Source organism: Rattus rattus, chromosome 8, assembly GCF_011064425.1.
Source record: "Rattus rattus isolate New Zealand chromosome 8, Rrattus_CSIRO_v1, whole genome shotgun sequence".
NCBI classification, from domain to species: Eukaryota; Metazoa; Chordata; class Mammalia; order Rodentia; family Muridae; genus Rattus; species Rattus rattus.
In genome coordinates this window covers 16,490,333-16,499,020 of record NC_046161.1, presented here as the reverse complement: position 1 = coordinate 16,499,020, position 8,688 = coordinate 16,490,333, and the positions used below count along the sequence as shown (strand labels likewise).

Sequence of the window (8,688 nt, the reverse complement as noted above, 5' to 3'; positions counted from 1 at the left end):
ATGGCGACGTCAGTAAGTTCCCAGATGGGACAATAAGGCTCCTGGATAGGGGACAATAAGGCTCCCAGATAAGGGACAATAAGGCTCCCGGATAAGGGACAATAAAGCTCCCGGATAAGGGACGATACAGCTCCTGGATAAGGGACGGTAAAGCTCCTGGATAAGGGAATATAAAGTTCCCTAATAGGGACAATAAGGTTCTCTGGAGTAAGCAGAGACGATGAGAGCCTTGGTTTAGAGGTTAAAAAGTCTGTGGTCTAGGATTTGTAATTTTGTTTCTTCTTTGTGTGGTGGATTTGTTTTTCTTTTGAATTGCTACTGTCCCGGGCATGAGTGCATTTGCTGGGAAGAGCCCACTAATGATGAACTACAAGATCGTGTGTAAATAAACACACCAGCTCGCCCTGCTCGTAAATCAATTGTAAATAAGCTCGTAAAGCATGGGAAACTCACACTCCACCCCGCTCCTGTCAGCTCTTCAAGAGCTTCTTGGTCAGCGTAAGCTTAAAATCGAAAAGAAAATCCTGTTGAGTTTTCTTGATGAGTGTAACTGTTGTGCTCCGTGGTTTATAGTGTCAGAGTCTCACTTTAAGAGCATGGGACGAGTTAGGAAAAGATCTGGATAGGGAAACAACAGAGGGCAAGCTTAAACCAGGGACAAAGCCGCTTTGGCAAATGGTCCGTGCCTGCTTAGAAGATAAATGATGTGAGGAAGCTGTTAGGACAGGTCAGAAAATCCTTGTAGAGCAACAAGAAAGTATGTCAGAGGGAGAGAAAGTTTTGAAGGAAGGAAAGAAAAGAAAGGGAGGAAAGGGAGTAAAAGAAAAGACAGAAAAAACCAAGGAGAGGATAGAAAGACAAGAGTGATAGTCCAGACCTAGAGACAAAGAAAATATATCCCTCTTTAAAGGCATTGACCTTGGGAATGTCTAGTGACTCAGAGCTTAGTGAAAATGACTTGGCAGACCTTGAGGAAGAAACCGCTCGTAAATAAAATTTCCTCAGATAAGGCCTCCGGGTATGGAGCAAGTGTAGTGAGTAGGTAATTTAATTTTATGAACCCCGCTCTAGTGGCGGTGTGTTGGTTGATAGCCAACATTATTTTTTGAAACATAGTGTTTTATCTGTGCTTGTTCTCACAGCCCACACAGTAGGGGGGAGCGAAACTAGCTGCGGAGCTGCTGCAGTGAGCATGGGGACTTCTCAGTCTCACCCAAATTTTCTGGCTCTTCAAAAGTTGTTTGAAAGAAAAAGGCTTAGGAAAAAAGAAGCACTATAGAGAGATTTCTTAGTGAATGCGATGCCATTGCCCCTTGGTTCGCTGTCTCTGAGAATCTCATGGTGGACAGCTGAGATAAGCTGGGGAAGGATTTAAATTTTGCTTGGGAGCAAGGAACCTTAAAGGGACAGACTGTTAGAAATGCTACAGGAGGAATGATCTGAAAAGGCTGAGAGTGAGGCGGGGGAGGACTCTAAGGAAAACAAGAACAAGAAAGGAATTTTTTCCTTTAGTGGCCAGACCTTCAACTTTTTTTTTTCAGACCTTCAACTTTTGCTCACAGAAGGAGAGCGTTCATTAAAAGAAGTTCTATAAGGGAGCCTTATAGAACTGCCTTATCTGCTGGCCTTATTCCAAGAGAGGAGTTGATCTCCAACATTAAGTTACATGGAGAGTGTCTTTGATCCTATCCCCTCAGCAGCCAGTTTCTGCCTCTATGGTCAAAATGCCCCAGGTTTGGGGACAGGGGAGCCCCTGAAGTAGTTTCAAAAAAAGTCTACAACAGACTGTGAGTAACTTTGTTTTTCCAGATAGAACAGGCTTTACTCTAAGAAGATAAGAGGAAAAAGTCTTGACACTGGCTCTTCAGCTTACTCCAATTAGAGGCTGTGGCCAAGGTCAAGATTAATGTTTTCTTTTCCATGGGCCTTTAGCCCACTGAGACAGTTTTGATAAAGGGCTGCTACTGAGGTCCTGAAAGTCCCAGGTGAACTGGTTACAATTCTTTTGTCAGCCACTTGACAAAAAGATCATTTAAAAACATTAAATGACTTTCAGAAATTACTAGGAAGCATAAATTGGATTCGACCCTATATTAAAATGCCCAATGTAGAGTTACAACCACTCTATGAGATCCTGAGAGGGGATTCTCAGCTTACTTCACCCCGTGCTTTAACCAAGGAAGCACGATTATCCTTAAGGAAAGCAGAAGAAAGACTGGAAAAGGAAATGCTAAGAAGGTACAAGGAAAAGGAAGAGCTCCTTTTGTGTATACTGAGAACCTTTCGTCAGCCTACAGGAGTGCTATGGCAGCAAGGACCACTTCTTTGGATTTATCCTCATATTTATCCTAATAAGACCCTTGAATATTACCCTTGTGCTGTTGCACAGCTTGCTATGTTAGGTGTTAAATCTTGCATTCAGCATTTTGGTATTGTACCCAAGAAAATTATTATACCATATACTACAGCTCAGATAGAAACATTGTGCGCCTTGATAGATGATTGGGCCATATTACGCTGCAGTTTTGATGGAGAGTTTGACAATCATTATCCTAAGGATCCTTTGTTACAATTTTTTACTGAACATCCAGTGATTTTTCCTAAGGTCATTGCCTCAGAGCCTTTGTCTGGAGCGTTAGATATTTATACAGATGGCTCCAAAACAGGTGTAGGTGCCTATATGGTTGATTCTCAAGAACCAGTATTAATTCAATACAGTCCAGGCACCCCCCAAATTACAGAATGTAAAATTGTATTGGAAGTTTTTAAAAGATTTCATGATTCCTTTAATTTAATTTCTGATTCTGCTTATGTAGTTAATGCTGTGCGCTCACTTGAAATTGCAGGGCCAATTAGGTCGACTAGTACTGTATGTCAAATTCTTTTAGAATTACAAAAATTGATTTGGGCCAGAAAAAATAAATTTTTCATACAACATATTTGAGCCCATACTAATTTGCCTGGTCCCATGGCCAGCAATAACGCCCTGGTGGATGCTAGTACTTGTAGAGAATTTATTTTTCATGCAGCTCCGGTTGATCTTGCTAGAGAATTTCATCAAAAGTTTCATGTTCCTGCTTTCACTCTTCAGCAAAATTTAAAATCTCTAGAGCTGCAGCTCGTGATTTGGTGCTAAGTTGCCAAAATTGTGTTTAATTTCACCACTCTCCTCAGGTGGGAATTAACCCTTGTGGTCTGATTCCACTAAAGATTTGGCAGATGGATGTCACACACATATCTCAATTTGGAAATTTAAAATACACTCATGTTTCTGTTGATACCTGTTCCGGTATTATACATGCCACTCTGATGACTGGTGAAAAGGCTTGTAATGCCATTAGTCATTGCTTGGAGGTGTGGGCAGCCTGGGGAAAGCCTGATAGTCTCAAGACAGACAACGGACCTGCCTACATTGCAAAGTCCTTTCAGACATTTTGCCAAACAATGCAGGTCAAACATACTACAGGATTGCCATACAATCCCCAGGGTCAAGTAATTGTGGAAAGAGCACATCGTACCTTAAAAGAGCTTATACAAAAACAAAAAGAGGGAATTGCCAGTGGCCGAATGCCAAAAGAACAACTTTCTTTAGCTCTTTTTACTCTAAATTTCTTAATTTTGGATGCGCATGGCCGCTCTGCTGTGGATCGCCATGCTGCTACGACACCTATGACTAATGTAGACGTAAAGTGGAAGGATATCTTAACTGGTGAATGGTGTGGCCCAGATCCTGTAATTTCGAGATCTAGTGGAGCTGTTTGTGTTTTTCCACAGAATCAAGACAATCCAATCTGGGTGCCTGAACGTTTGACTCACAAACTGCCTCTTGCTATTCCTGAAGATGAGACTACGAACCCTACTATTACTACTGGGAATGGTAATCCAGGTTGATTCACTTACGCTGTGGGCTATTGCCAAATCCTGGCCAGTACTTATGCCAGTTCATAGCAATTCGACTGTTTTGCCAACCTTTTTCTCCACCTCCTGTTTGCGTGGTGTTCCCTGAATAGTGCCAAATGGAGAATCGCCCCAACGGTATACTGCCACTAATCTTTCTGTGTTGCATACATTATGTTTCACTTTTAAAAATTCTTCCCAGCCTTGTATATGGCTGCGAAGGACCACATTAGCTAATTGGTTAGATCCTATGAGTGAGTGCAATGAGCACTGGGGCCATCCTGGCTGCTTTGAGTCTAGTTATCCAAGGAGTCTCTTCAGGCAGTGGAGACACATCAGTCAATAATTCTGCTGAGTTGAACATTACAACTTTAATTATGATACATAATTGTAGTTTTCCATGTATTACTCCTTTGCAAGCTAATTTTTCTCAGTATTCTCAACAGAGAAAAGAAATCTCAAATTATCTGAAAGGAAACTGGTCCATGAAAGCAGAGCAATTATCGAGACAATTGCTGATGCAGATTGCTGTCCTTAACAACACTAGATTGGAACCTATCGCGTTTGGAGATTTCACCTCATGGATTACCAATGCTTTCTCCTTTTTCAAAGAATGGGCTGGCATGTTTGCCTGGGGGGCCATTGTCCTCTTGGGATGTGGAGTATGTCTATGGCTCTTTTGCCGTTTACAACAAGAGCGTGCCAGACACAAAGTGATTGTTTACCAGGCTATGGTCGCCATTAAAAGTGGTGCTTCTCCCAACATATGGCTGGCCTCTTTGAAAAATTAAGAGTTTGCCCTAGATCGCATTTTGTCACTGTCATGTGAAGTCATTATATCCAGAGACAGGCAACTTTCCTCGGGCTCGGACCAACCTAAGGCAGGGGCCTGGTGGCGATAGGGTGACCCAGCGATGGGAAAGGCCAAGCTGCGGAGAGGAACGACCTAAAACAGGAACAATGACAATATTGACGTGACACCCTGATCTAGACCAGTCATAGACAGAGGTGGCTACACCCCGTTTTGAACATACGGGCTGGTCAAATGCCCCTCTGCCCAGTTTCTCCCCCAAATAAACACACACGTATAGCCCAGAACGGTGTGTTATAACGTAAGTTCATTTATTGCCATTGGGGTGCAGTCCTAACTGCAAGAGTGGCTCGCCATGGCCGAGCTGGGCACTCTGTGAGGCATGTCTGATCTCTCTCAGACCACTACCTCCATCTAATGGTTTCAATTTTATAATACAAAAAAAGGAGTTGTAGGGAGTGGCACATATAGATAAAGATGGCGCTGAAATCTAGTGGTCGTTTGTGGTATACAACCATTACAGCACATGTGTTGGCATACCTCCAACATCTACAAGGCCAGGGTGATATTCATGCTAATAAGGTACTTCATGCTCCACCAATCCCTAGAGGACAAGTTTACAGCCACAGCTTGTTTTGTACATAAGGCGAGTGCCTTTGTTCCTTGGGGTCCCCCGTATCAACAATGAGGTGTTCCTGCAATAAAGGCTGTTGAGAAGAATCCAGCAGTGTTGCGTCTTCCTTGCTGGTCGAGGTGGACGTTACACCTATTCCCTGCCAAGGGTATTCTTGTTCCCATTTTAGAGAAGGAGTGAAGCATTCGCATTTTGGTCATCCTTCCTGAGTTTCATGTGTTCTGTGCATCTAGGGTAATTCAAGCACTTGGGCTAATAGCCACTTATCAATGAGTGCATACCATGTGTGTTTTTCTGTGATTGGGTTACCTCACTCAGGATGATATTTTCCAGTTCCATCCATTTAACTATGAATATCATAAAGTCATTGTTTTTGATAGCTGAGTAATATTCCATTGTGTAGATGTACCACATTTTCTGTATCCATTCCTCTGTTGAAGGGCATCTGGGTTCTTTCCAACTTCTGACTTTCATAAGCAAGACTGCTATGAACAAAGTGGAGCATGTGTCTTTGTTATATGTTTGGGCATCTTTTGGGTCTATGCCCAGGAGAGGTATAGCTGGGTCCCCAGGTAGTTCAATGTGCAATTTTCTGAGGAACCTCCAGACCGATTTCCAGAATGGTTGTACCAGTCTGCAATCCCACCAACAATGGAGGAGTGTTCCTCTTTCTCCACATCCTCGCCAGCATTTGCTGTCACCTGAGTTTTTGATCTTTGACATTGTGACTTGTGTGAGATGGTATCTCAGGATTGTTTTGATTGCATTTCCCTTATGACTAAAGATGTTGAACATTTCTTTAGGTGTTTCTCAGCCATTCGGCATTCCCCAGCTGTGAATTCTTTGTTTAGCTCTGAACCCCATTTTTTAATAGGCTTATTTGTCTCCCTGCAGTCTAACTTCGTAAGTTCTTTGTATATTTCGGATATAAGGCCTCTATCTGTTGTAGTATTGGTAAGGATCTTTTCCCAATTTGTTGGTTGCTGTTTTGTCCTAAAAACAGTGTCCTTTGCCTTACAGAAGTTTTGCAGTTTTATGCGATCCAATTTGTCAATTCTTGATCTTAGAGCATAAACATTGGTGTTTTGTTCAGGAAATTTTCTCCAGTGCCCATGTGTTCAAGATGCTTCCCCACATTTTCTTCTATTAGTTTGAGTGTATCTGGTTTGATGTGGAGGTCCTTGATCCACTTGGACTTAAGCTTTGTACGGGGTGAAAGCATGGATCGATCTGCATTCTTTTACATGTTGACCTCCAGTTGAGCCAGCACCATTTGCTGAAAAGGCTATCTTTTTTCCATTGGATTGTTTTGGCTCCTTTGTCAAAAATCAAGTGACCATAGGTGTGTGGGTTCTTTTCTGGGTCTTCAATTCTATTCCACTGGTCTATCTGTCTGTCTCTGTACCAATACCATGTAGTTTTTATCACTATTGCTCTGTAATACTGCTTGAGTTCAGGGATAATGATTCCCCCAGAAGTCCTTTTATTGTTGAGGATAGTTTTAGCTATCCTGGGTTTTTTGTTATTCCAGATGAATTTGCAAATTGTTCTGTCTAACTCTTTGAAGGATTGGATTGGTATATTGATGAGGATTGCATTGAAACTGTAGATGGCTTTTGGTAAAATGGCCATTTTTACTATATTAATCCTGCCAACCCATGAGCATGGGAGATCTTTCTGAGGTCTTCTTCAATTTCTTTCTTCAGAGGCTTGAAGTTCTTATTGTACATATCTTTTACTTGCTTGGTTAAAGTCACACCAAGGTATTTTATATTATTTGGGACTATTATGAAGGGTGTCGTTTCCCTAATTTCTTTCTCGGCTTGTTTCTCTTTTGTGTAGAGGAAGGCTACTGATTTATTTGAGTTAATTTTATACACAGCCACTTTGCTGAAGTTGTTTATCAGCTTTAGTAGTTCTCTGGTGGAACTTTTGCGATCACTTAAATATACTATCATATCATCTGCAAATAGTGATATTTTGACTTCTTCTTTTCCAATCTGTATCCCCTTGACCTCCTTTTGTTTTCTGATTGCTCTGGCTAGAACTTCAAGAACTATATTGAATAAGTAGGGAGAGAGTGGGCAGCCTTGTCTAGTCCCTGATTTTAGTGGGATTTGTTCTACTTTCTCTCCATTTAGTTTAATTGTTAGCAACTGGATTGCTGTATATGGCTTTTACTATGTTTAGGTATGGGCCTTGTTTCCTATACTTTCCAGGACTTTTATCATGAAGGGGTGTTGAATTTTGTCAAATGCTTTCTCAGCATCTAATGAAATGATCATGCAGTTTTGTTCTTTCAGTTTGTTTATATAATGGACTACATTGATGGTTTTCCATATATTAAACCATCCCTGCATGCCTTGGGATGAAACCTACTTGATCATGATGGATGATTCTTTTGATGTGTTCTTGGATTCGGTTTGCCAGAATTTTATTGAATATTTGCGTCGATATTCATAAGGGAAATTGGTCTGAAGTTCTCTTTCTTTGTTGGGTCTTTGTGTCGTTTAGGTATAAGAGTAATTGTGGCTTCATAGAAGGAATTCGGTAGTGCTCCATCTGTTTCAATTTTGTGGAATAGTTTGGATAGTATTGCTATGAGGTCTTCTATGAAGTTCTGATAGAATTCTGCACTAAACCCGTCTGGACCTGGGCTCTTTTTGGGTGGGAGACCTTTAATGACTGCTTCTATTTTGTTAGGAGTTATGGGGTTGTTTAAATGGTTCATCTGTTCCTGATTTAACTTCGGTACCTGGTATCTGTCTAGGCAATTGTCCATTTCCTGCACATTTTCAAATTTTGTTGAATATAGGCTTTTGTAGTAGGATCTGATGATTTTTTGAATTTCCTCTGATTCTGTAGTTATGTCTCCCTTTTCCTTTCTGATTTTGTTAATTTGGACACACTCTCTGTGTCCTCTCATTAGTCTTGCTAAGGGTTTATCTATCTTGTTGAGTTTCTCAAAGAACCAACTTTTGGTTCTGCTGATTCTTTCTATGGTCCTTTTTGTTTCTACTTGGTTGATTTCAGCTCTGAGTTTGATTATTTCCTGCCTTCTACTCCTCCTTGGTGTATTTGCTTCTTTTTGTCCTAGAGCTTTTAGGCGTGCTGTTAAGTTTCTGACATATGCTCTCTCCTGTTTCTTTCTGCAGGTACTCAGAGCTATGCGTTTTCCTCTTAGCACAGCTTTCATTGTGTCCCATAAGTTTGGGTATGTTGTACCTTCCTTTTCATTAAATTCTAAGAAGTCTTTAATTTCTTCCTTTATTTCTTCCTTGACCAGGTTATCATTGAGTAGAGCATTGTTCAACTTCCATGTATGTGTGGGTGTTCTTCCCTTATT

The 8,688-nt window shown here is 41.1% G+C and overlaps 1 pseudogene; it reads left to right on the top strand.

Annotated features, from left to right (window-relative positions):
• LOC116907278 overlaps positions 1 to 8,688 on the top strand; it is a 12,811-nt pseudogene continuing 4,123 nt past the window's right edge.